Consider the following 12,119-nt stretch of genomic DNA (forward strand, 5'->3'; position numbering starts at 1 on the left):
CTATTGGTATGTGATGTTAAGAAGAATTTGAAATTATTTCTCAGGTTTTCATGTACTGAAATTGGTTAGGTCTAGTAAAGTTTATCACAGTCTCTCTTTACCTCACTTATTTTTAATAACTTCTATTCTACAGGAAGCTCTTGACTATTTTAATAAGCTATTAGTAAAATAATGTAGATGCCCTTTTGCTCGAGAAAATCTTAGTAATGATTTCAAAGAAGTATGTGTTCATTAGAAGTAAGTTATGATGTGATTTTAAAACTCCTTTTACAAACAGCAGACCCATGTGCAAAAAAACTCTTCAGTCATGATGAATGGTGATGTATTAAAGAACATATTTCTCTGTGGCAGCAGAGGAATTGTCTTCTTTCAGTAGAGTTTTATTAACTTTAGGTATATTAGAGAAACCAAAGACACAACTTTTATGAATTGGCAAGGAAATAGATGAGGTTCCCTGACCTTTTTTTATTTTTCAAAAAATAAATCCATAGAAATTACTCCTTTTCTAATTATTATTTTTATTGCTCTTCCAGTCATAGCAAATCCTATGATTCCTTGTATTACCATAAAGAAAAATCACATGGCAGCTTAAATGAATGACTTCCTTTGATAACAACAAAGGGCCTTGTTCACTGAAGTATTTGTAAAAGATTTCTTCTATACTTCAGGGAGAATTTTGGGTATGGAGGCAGCATAGAGTGATTCCTCTATATGATCACACACACAATATTTTATGTTTGAACTGCCTTCTGCCAAGATGTTTTTGTGAGCTTAGGAACCTACATGGTGCAGTTGGGCTTGCAGCGTGTGACTTCTTCCTTGAGGGGCGGAATGGGCTGTCCATGCCACAGCATGAAGGGCTGTGTTGGGAGAGATCTGTACAAGCCTGGGTAAACCCAGCAGTGTGTGCTCATTTTCACAGTGTGTGCAGGAAGAAGGACAGCCATGCTGATAAGGCAGTCAGTCCTAATAAGAAAGCTCTACTCTGTCATGAAATTACAGTAGCTGTTGGTGACACAGTGATGGTGTACTTCCATGAAGTGGTAAAGTATATATTTGCATGGGGAATTCTAGGCACAGGATTTTCTGTCTTAAATGTATATTTACAACTAAAAACTTGTTCTCTTATGACTATGTTCTAACACCTTTGGGATAAAAACTGCCATAGACCAACATCCTCACTCTTCAGTTTTGCATGTTCATCTTTTTTTTATTTCTAATCATAGAATGCAGCTACAAGGTAGTATGAAACTATTGTCTTTGCAGGGTGCTCCATGACAGGAAGGAATGATGACTCTGACTCTATGTTCTCAGAAGGCTAAATTATTATTTTATGATATTATATTATATTAAAGAATACTAAACTATATATACTAAAGAACACAGGAAGGATACTTACAGAAGTTTAAAAAGATAATAATGGAAACTCGTGACTTTCTTCAGAGTCCCAACACAGCTTGGCCCCAATTGGCCATTGACTCGAAACAACTCACAGCAGAAACCAATGAAACAACCACCTGTTGGTAAACAATTTCCAAACACATTCCAAAGGAGCAAAACACAGGAGAAGCAAATCGGATAATTATTGTTTTCCTTTTTATCTGAGGCTTCTCAGTTTCCTAGGAGAAAAATCCTGGGCGAAGGGATTTTTCCAGAAAATGTGAATGCCACATAAAACAATTCCACAAAAGAGTAAAAATGGATGATATAAGGATCTTTTGCTGCACTGAAAGTAAAGCTTGTGACTTTTGAAAAGCTAACAATGGTCACAGCAAGCAGAACTTGCATTTTGCATTTCATGTGAAAAATGATAACCCTTGGTGATGCCTTAAGTTTTAGCTTTCATATTTTTCAGATTCTGCCTTGGTGTGTAACTCTGAACTTTCATATAAAGGGTTAGTGAGTTCTTTTCAAGTTTAGTTAGACAAAACAATCCTTTTCCAGCCTGAGAACCAAGGACACTGTTGCAGCTTTGGGCCCAGAAGTGTACACAAGGGCAAGTTAAGGAGAACAATCTGGGAGGATGGGACTTCATGACCTGTAATTGGACAATTAACCCCTATATGTAAATGGCCCAAAACATATAAAAGTGTGAAAATCATGACTGGTCATCCATCTTGTGTCCATCTTGGGTAGAGCCATGGCCGGGCTCTTGTACTGCCTGAGGTGGATAATTTAAAGGCCTTTTAATAAGCACCTACTTTTTTTCTTTCACTCTGTCTAGCCTGGGCTCCAGGTAGCCTCTCTAGGCATCATTGTCACTTGGAACACCATAATGTTATTCTGGTTCCATGTGCTCTCTGCAACACTTTACATGTCATCAGTTCTTTAAGACTTTTTGATCACTTGCTGCTGGGTTGCAGCCTCCCTTCTTGACTAACATCCTGTTTCCTTGTCTAATTAGCCATGCTGTGGAGAAAGCCCATAGAGTAGGACACAACAGAGAGGTTCAGTCTATTTATAAGGCAGATCTCAGCAGTGCACCTTCAGAGTACTTCTTAGCTGTCAACTCAGTGGGTGTCCAGATACATCATGATGCTGTGTTGGGATGTCACCCTCGTCAGTAACATCCTTTCTCCACCCTCCCATCTTCTGTGTCTCCACTCTTATTTCCTCTGGAAAGAAAGTGGCTTCCTAGCAAGGGTAGATGTGTAACTGCTTGCTTCAGGCAACCAGGGACTGTGATATCCTCTCCAGAGTGTATTTGCCTTGTGATTTAGACACAAACATAGGTACAAACATAGTTATAGAGCAATAATTGGAGCTGTAACCACATTTGACTGGTAATTACTTGTGCTGTGTGGGTGTGAAATACCTGCAGAGTTCCAGCCTAGAGGGCTTAGGAAACATTATTCTTCTGTATTTTCAAAGTGAAACTACATCCCAGTTTGTGGTTTACAAGAAACTTGAAAATACTGGTATTGGTAGAAAAAATTGATCCATAACTACATGGTAGAAGGCACTCTGTGAGCCACAATTTCTGCTTTGTCCCCAGCTGTATCTACTCTATTGGTCTCCTGAACAACCAAACCTAAGATTAGTATATCTGTACCAGCAGGTAAGAGCAGGAGAGCTTGGTTAGATTGCTGGTAAGGGATGGAATGGTGTGTGTGAGGAAGGAAATTTCTTGGTCTTTCTCCCTTTGAAGGAGAAGGGAGGCAGGGAGTATATAATGACATAGCTGATACCAGAAATGCAAGTCAGGGTGATCATAATTTGAGGACACAATTAGTAGTATAATTGCACCACAGTAGCCATAATTATTGTAATTACTTTTATTTACATTAATTGAATTCTACACTTAATGCTGCAATTAGTGTCATGGACACACTGTGATTTCTAGCTTGTGAAGTGAAAGATGGTTCAAAGAGAGCTTTCCCCTTGTGTGGTGAACAGTAACTTCCTTTTTAAAGTTATAAAATGTTGTAGTTTTATACTTTAAACAAGAATAATCAGGTTTTTTAAAAAAACTCTGTAAAGGATGGGAACATATGGAAGGCATTAGCTCCTCTGTGCACTGTTCAGTCTTCACTGAGGGCAAAGGAGGGAGAAGTCTGCTCAGCTGATCATCTGAGAATCCCTGTATATACAGGAATTATAATGTGGCTCCTGGCAATAACAGGCTCAAGCCAGAGTCTGAAAGGTGAAGTCCCCAGCACTGGGTGCAAGGGTGGGAAGAAGATGAAATGTCAATATGGGAAGGGAATGGCACAGCACCTACTACTTCTGCTGCTGTGAGGGGAGTTGAGGAGGAGGTACTTAGGGACATGGTTCAATGGTGAACCTGGCAGTGTGAGGTGAATAGTTGGACTTGAAAACCTTAGAGGTCTTTTCCTTGTGAGGTCTTTTCCATGCTAAATGATCCTATGTCTGAAAACGAGGCTGCCAGCTCTTGAGAAACCAAATAATGAAGAGAAGGAAAAGCTTGGGTCTGGCAGTGTGCTTCTGAGAGGAGGGAAGTACTCCTTAAGAAGAGTCAGCTGGAGGATTTAGGAGCAGGAATACTGAGAAGGCAGGGCTTGGGAATTATGTCATGGGAAAACTGCTGGTGCTTTATATAAACTGGAAAAGGGCAAGCAGAATATGTAGGTGACTACAGCTTGTCATGTCTACCCTCTGATTTCTGGTAGCCCCACATGCATTTGAAGCACATGTATACAGAATTGAAAGACAGTAGCATAAAAGATCCCCTATTGTGTGGGAAATACTTGGGTTGGGCACATGAAAGACTTACCACGTGGTAATATATTATCAGCAAGGTGAGGTGAGTCCCTGCATCTGTGCTGTAGTGTGGGCTGCAGATGGGGCCAGCATGCTGACAGAGGAGGCTCCCAGTGCTGTGGAAGGCAGCACAGGCCAGGCCATGCCCCAGCCCAGGTGGTGCATGAAGCCATTAGCTGTGGTAATTGACTTCACAACTTCTCTAGCAGGGTTGAGTGAGGCTTTTTGCAGGGCCAGGAAACAACCTGCTGTAAAACTTAAAAAAGGTTGATGAAGATGCACCACAAATGGATTAAAGAAGGACTCTTAAGGTTGTTTGAAATAGAACAGATGGTTCCTCCTGGGTTTTACTGGCATCTTACTGCTGCTCATGCTTCTGTTGGGATTAAATTTGAGCCAAAGAGAGACTTTGCTACCTGAAGGCTTTTGAGAAAGCAGAACACCTGGCTTTGAAAAGAAAGTGACTGGAATCTGCATCACAATAGAAGACCTTGGAGAGGAGGTTGAACTGCCTTGGACTTCTGTGTAGATTTGAGCTGAGGAGGAGATAAGAAGATAGTATTGCTGGAAACCATGAGGTAGGAAACATGGAGAGCCTCTGCCACTGTGGTTGGTGTGGAGCTGTGTTGTTCTTGTTTGCCTTTTTGAACCTGTATTGGGTGCTGCTGCTTTTCTGAAATGCTGAAAATGCTGGCTGGAGAGCTGTGTGTGAAAAACCCAAGGGAAGCACAAGGCAAAGGGACTAGTGGCAAGTTTCTCCAGGAGCAAGTAAATTAGAGTAGTAGCTGCTGCACGTAGTGCTTCCAAGGGAATCCTGAAACAAAGCCTTATACAACATTGCTCTGAGCTGTTGCACAAAGAGCTGGAAGTTACATGATTTCTGTGGGGTATAATTTGTGAACACCATAAAAATGATAACTGAGAAAGTAGCTGCAGGTCATCTGTGTTTCTCCATGTCCACATGTTCAGCTGAGTCCAAGATGAGGCTGAGTACCTGAATCCTAATGTCTTGCCCTGCTTGGCATGGTTGTGCTGATGGCAGAGGGTTGCTCAGCAGGGTAGGCAGGGTGTAACACAACATGCCTGCCACTGCAGCTGCATCAGGAATGGGGTAAGTGAAATAGTGGGCTTGATATGCTCCTCTGTCTGGGCTAATTAAAAGCAGTGTGTTTTACAGCTGTGTAATTTGCTATCTTTGTTCTTTTTTGGGGCTTGTTATTTTTAAGAGTGTGTGAACTGTGATTTCTGAGAACAGTTAATGAGTTTTTGGTGTGGGTTTTTTTTTGTGGGTGTGGGGTTTTTTTTTAATTTTATTTTTTTTCCAATGCTGCAGAGGGATCTAGACAGGCTGATCAGCTGCCAGTGACAGAAAGGACATAGTCTCAAGCTATGCTAGAGGAGGCTCAGGCTGGACATCAGAAGGAATTCCTTCACAGAAAGGGCTGTGAAACATTAGAATGGACTGCCCAGGAAGATGGTGGAGTCACCATCCCTGGAGATGTTGATGAAATGACTGGATGTGGCACTTACTGCTATGGTGTAGGTGACATGGTGGTGATTGGTCAAGAGTTGGACTTGATCTTGCAGGTCTTTTCCACCTGAAGGTTTCTGTGGTTCTCTCATGAGGGTGATAACCTTAGAGTTGCTGAGATTTTACTATGGGGAATGAAACCACTGGAGTCCAGGGACATTCAAGGGTGCCTGCTAGCTTAAACAGTTGAAACCCTTTTAAATGTTAGTGTGTTTGCTTAACTTTAATGGATATGAATGTAATTTCCTGGAGAAAGGTTTAGGGAAAAACTTTTATCACTTCCTCACTGTTGGCTGGGAGGGGGGAAGCAGGAAATCACTGAAAAGTAATTAACAAAAAGAATGAATAGCAAAGAAGATACTGTATTTAAGACAGGAGAAGCAAGGACTCTTGATAGCTCTCTGCTTGTGTTTTTGGTCTGTTAGCTGAAAATCTCCTGCCATTCCACTTCAGGAATGGTATGAGCAAAATTCCTAAATAGGTATGTTATGGTGGCTATAATGCAGAAAATAACATGTAATGTTTAAATTTAGTGATTTCAAATGTTTTCTGTTTTCACTTCTGGAAAACAAGACATCAAAGAGAAGTAAGACTGGGACTTGCTGACACTGTGGATAAAGAAGCATTCAGCTTGGTTTGCAGTGATTCTTTAGTGAAAGCCTGGGGAACATGGTACAGAGGTGCCCAAGTTTCCTGGGTCTGCAGCAGCATGTGCTTATAACAAGGCTGACTGTATTCATATGGTAATGCAACCACTATGTGGTTAAATGGGGTATAAGTCAATAAAAACTTGGCTACAATAGTCCCCAAATCACACTGGTGACTCCTTGGCATGTGATCCCACTGCACATTTGCTGACTTTCAGACAAAGGTTTACAAGTTGGGTCTGAGTTTAGGCGCTGCTGTGGTTTTGTGTAGAACACTTAAGTCTGTTGTCTCCCTTAATTTTCTCTGCCTCCCTGAAATGGGAATGATGGAATAATGGTCCATCCTGTGTATCAGTTTAGAGCATTGCAAACTGTTAATATTTATAAAACACTTAGAAAATGGATAGTCATCTTGGGTGAGATCAAGCTGCCACTCTGCTATTGCCACAGAAATAAAAGCATGTCAGTGTCAACTTGCCTCAGAGCTGCTTTTGACCCTTTTGACAATGCTGAGGTCAGTTCCTGGGATGGCAATTTCACAGTCATAAGAGTGGCAGGAGACCTACTTGCTATCTGTTCTCCAAAAAACACACAAATCAGGCCAAAGTGCTTCAAACCTTGGAGGCAAAACACTGCTTTGCTTCTGTCTCCTTGGCAGGCAAGTTTCAGGGAAGCTGCTACAGTTATTAAAAAAGAGACAAAATTTTCAGCCCTCTGTGTACAGACGTGAGAATGGCGAAACAATGTGTGTTATGCTGGAAGCCAACAGGAAGAAGAGGTAATATAAAGGATATGGAATACTCTCATAGTTCTGCCCTTCTGTGTTTCTACAGGTTGGTATCAAAACCCTGTCTCAAACCTGACCTCTTATGGCTCTCCCTCAGGCAGGAATTGCCCCCCACAGATACAGTAGAGTTCTGAAAGTCAGAACCTCATGTTTGTTTCTTTGGTGAGTAGTTGCAGCCAGATCCTGGTTCTTTTACCCAGGAGTAGGATTTAGCATGGCCAACTGCTGCTATTAACATTTATTTGTCTGGCAAACTCATGAAAGGGTCTCTTCTCTATTTCAGACACTGAGATCCAAGATGACAAGGTGGCATCTATCTAGTCATGAAAGTAAACTGCTTAGGGGTAGTGTAGACTGAATTTTTAAACTCTTTTTATTCTTTCAAAGAAGAGATAAAGAACACGGAACCTCTCTTAACCTGGATAGACAAATGCAGGAGTCCTAACTGGCTTTGCAAATCTGGAAGGATGTCCTGTATATCTAGGTCCAAGTGCAGATTAATGATTTGGTTCATATCATGGTCAAGGTAAATGAGCTAATATTCCTTTTTAGCAAGACCATATCTTTCACAGCTGAATACAGCCAAGTAAAAATCTCCTTTCATCAAAAATACACAGACTTAACTTGAAGGCTGGGATCAATATCATTCCTGTAAGACTTTTAAGATTACATAGGGTATATCCTTTATGGCACTTTGTTTGCTTCCTTGAACACTTTCCATTGAGTAGATGAGACCTTGGTTGTGCCCTTTCTAGTTAAGAAAGTTGGAAGGCACTCCAAGAGCAGCTCTTGGTGCCTGCAGACTGGGATAACGAGACTGGCCAGGCCCTGGCAGCACAACCTGCCTGCGTGGGCTGCGGGTCAGAGCAGCTTCCAAGTGCTGAGCCAAGGCACCAAGGGCTAGAGGGGGATTGCAGGTGTGGGGAAACGAGTGCTGAGTCACACAGCAGTGGACAGGCAGGAATGGCTGAGCTGTGGAATAAACCAGAAAGCTCAGATCCCAGCAAAGATGTGTGCACTGGGATATTTGTGATGAAGGACGTGAACAGGCAGTCTGGACTGAAATAAAGCAGATGTCATTGCACCATACTGCTCCCAGCTGAGAGCTCTGAGCTGTTTAAAGCCTACAGCAGGTGATTTTGGGGACAGCAAGCTGGAGTTCGGAGTCTGGAAGCTTAAAGCAGAGCTGGATTTGATTGCCGGTTTGCTGGTGCTTGCTTAGGTTGTTTTCTGGGTAAGAAATGACAAAACTCTGCCCTGTCTTAGCAACAGGGTGCAACTGTGATTTCCTACAGAAGGGGCTGAGGATATGTTCAAACTCAGCACTATTACATAAATGTTGTACTAAAGCCTGAAAAAATAAATACTGCAACCTCCCTTTCTTTTTCGTATTACAAAAGTCTTCCAGAGCTGTACTGAACATTTGCAAAATAAATAGGAGAAAAGGCAAATGGAATGGCAAGTCTCTTGTTGAAGATATATGTACTGTAACTTTACATGTAGATATCCTTGTGTGTCTGATGTCACTTGCCCCTTTGGTAAAACAAATTGGGGGTTTTGACTATTTATTAGCCTGTTCCCTTAGAGGGAACTGCTTGATCTCAGTGTTGGTGAAAAAAGTTTTGGTTAAATCACCAGTGCCAAAGTTTGGTTAAATCACCATTCTTACCCTGTTTACTCCTAAAATTGGATGACATACTTTTAGCCTGAAATTAAGATAAAAATCTTCATCCATCATAGGAGCATTTGTGTCAGGAAATAGTACTGCAAGTGCTGTGAGTTCTTTGTGCCATCTGAAGCTGTCAAAGTTCTTGTTTGTAGTATGGGAAGAGAAACTACTGGAGCATCTTGAAGATTTCTTCTATTTGAGGTGTCTTTCCTAAAGCTGCTTCTGGACAGGATCACACACACATTCTTCACAAAAATCAAGGGTTTTTTTTTTAAGACAAGTCCTGACTTATTGTTCCCTTTGACCTAGTAATAAGAAGAAAAGAAAGGAAATGTAAATTTTATTTATAATGGCAAACTCAGAAATAGGACTTTCAGTATGGTTTTGAAAAACTTGAATGGATTCTATAAAGGCAAAAATTCCTTGCTCATGAGAGATCCTTTAGCTCAGTAATGTAAGAAATAATGAACAATATAGGGAATTTATTTTTCCTCCCACAGTTGGCCATTAAGTTGTAGTTTCCAAGGAATGTCAAGAGGAAAAGAGCTATTATCAACTGTGAGTGAAGCCTTTCTGATCTGGGTGACTGATACAGCAGCTGGAGAAACTTGTTTCCTAGCCTCAAATTCCATTTTCTTTGCAATTTTCTCATCTTTGTTGAGAACAAAAAATAATGCTTGTCTCTGTTACAGATCAGTTGCTGCTTTTGTAATAGCTGTAGTGTTTTTATTGCCTTTAGTGCTGCTGGCAACTCAGTTAATGATTCTGTGGGAGAATTGCCATGAAATACCTGGTTCACATCTGTAATGTTTGTGCATCTTGGATTCTGTATGAGGTGTTTTTTCTCACAGAAAAGTAACATTGGTTATGAAACTGCATAATATGGGCTGAGGGGAGAGAGAGGTCCTCACCTGGCTTAAATCCACCTTGAGCTCAAAGCAGCTCTGAGGTTTTGTGCAGGATCCCTCCTATAAATACTGCCTGTGTTGCAGAAGACTATCGCTCTCAATTGCATCACCCCAATTCTTGGTGAAGTCACAAACAGAAAAAGACATTCATTATCTTGCCATGTGTGATGAGTTCCTGTTAATACCTTCTTGAAAAATACCCTTTGGAAATCACTGAAAATGGATTAGCTGTTAAAATTTGCACCCACCTTACAGAGTTTTGACAGGGAATTTGCCAGCAATTCAAACCATGGCTAGACATGTTTTATGCAAAATACTTTTGTATTTGGTAGACTGCAGATATTTAGTTGCATGCATACTGCACAGTTTGTTATGAAGACCTGAGTCTGGTGTTGCTCATGTTCCCTGGAAACCCCCCTGTGTCACTTCCTTGGAGCTTGGCTTTAGGGCTGTATTAGTTGATGAGGGAAAAATGATGGTGTTAAAAGTGTTTTTGCTAAAGAACTACCTTCAGTGGAGTCTTATAGGTCCCTACCTGCCTTGTGTTGGTCAATTCCATTCTTGTCATATGACATAAAAAGATCTCTGTGCTGGGAAGAAAAGCTTAAAATCTGTTGCAAATCTGAAGTGGTTTTCTTACAGTTAAATGAGAGGTCACAGTTGGAGGCTGAAACAAAGTCACATCCCTTTGAAGTGATGAATAAACAGCAGCAAAGGATGAAATCTGACAATGCCTGAATCTTACTGACCTGTAAAAGACACATTGTTAGCTACTGGAGAAAAGGTTGGGTTTGGTGGGATTTTTTTATAATGTATTTCTTCTCTCATCCTTTTCTCCAACCCCCATCCTGCCATGAGCTGTAAGTTTTTCATGATAACAAGCATTTTGTATTTTTTGTGCTTAATCGGAGCCAAATAATTTCGTGCAACACTTTGAAAATTTAGGAGAAATACCGAATTGGACTTTGAGCTCAAGTCTATCAATAAATGAAAAAAGCCAGCTCAAAAAAGTAAAGATCTTACTAGCAGTGACTATTACTGCTGTGAATAATTTAAAGTTTTTGTGCAACTGCATTTATTTCTCCTTTTCTAATCCCTGAATCATCATGTACAGTATAGAAATAGAGGCTTTTATATGTCAGGGCTCTACAATAAATTATGGGGAAATCCAGCAACTAGAAAAAAGAAATTATGTATGTGTGGGCAAACTTTAATTTTGTCTAAAGAATATAACTTTCTGCTTTTTAATTTCTGGTGCAAATACAGCAAATGTGCAATTAAGCCTTCTAGCAGATCTGTAGGACTGGTTTTGTAATCCTTCCTTGGAACACAATAAATACAAACAGTAATCACAGGTTTAATGAGTGTAATCTATCATAAAATACCTAGCAAAACACTATATGCAGTATTACCTTCTGATTCATGCTTCAAATATTCCAGCTGTATTAAAGGAGTGCAGCAATTGCTGAGCACCCACCGAGGCAGGAAGGAGAGAACTGCCTTTTAAATAAGTAAACAGCCTGTATCTGTATGAAAAACAAGAAAACTTATTCAAAATTCGTTTTGCACTCATGGCGGTGAGTGGAAACACCTTGCTGATTGCAGGTGCTTTCCCTGATGCTGCACTAAGCCTAATTTATCTAAAACCTTCTTGAGAGATCACACTGAATACCCAACAGGATATTGAGAAGAGACTGACAAATTATGAACTGTGGGACCCAATATTTGTCTTAACTGCATCTCCATGGGAGTTCTTATCTCTGTCTTTGTTCTCTTATTCACTTCAGGTTTCTCACATGTGCATTTACCTTCCAAGAAACCATGTGGAATACCCAGTTTGCACGAAGTCAGAAACTGAAGGGAGAGTTACTGCAGAACCAGTTTTACAGGCTGTGGTTCCACGCTGCCATTACCCTTACTCCTCCCTGGAACACACCAGGGAGCAAGCTGAAAACTCCAGCTCTGGGAATCTTTTGGGGAAGCTATTGAAACTGGATAACACTCAAATAGATTTAAACTGAAATTTCTGGCCAGAGTTACTCCAACTCGAAGCTCGCAAACTTGGAATTGGGAAGCTTTGTCAGCCTTGGAGTAAATCCAACCTGGCACTATTTGTGACTTCAGGCAGAACTTGCTGACCTTTAGGTTACCTCAAGTCGATGCTGCTTAGCTTCTCACACCCCTGGAATGTTAGGAGACATTGTTGCTTGAAAAGCAGATAGTTGAAAAGATAGTGTAAATGTGATTCTCAGGGGATTAACACCTTTCTGGTAGGACAGTGCATAAATTTAATTGGATTTCTCATGTCTTCCTGAGCATACAGAATAGTATGCTATAGGGGAAGTATCTTGCCTTG

This window comes from Ammospiza nelsoni, chromosome 4, assembly GCF_027579445.1.
Source record: "Ammospiza nelsoni isolate bAmmNel1 chromosome 4, bAmmNel1.pri, whole genome shotgun sequence".
Lineage (NCBI taxonomy): Eukaryota > Metazoa > Chordata > Aves > Passeriformes > Passerellidae > Ammospiza > Ammospiza nelsoni.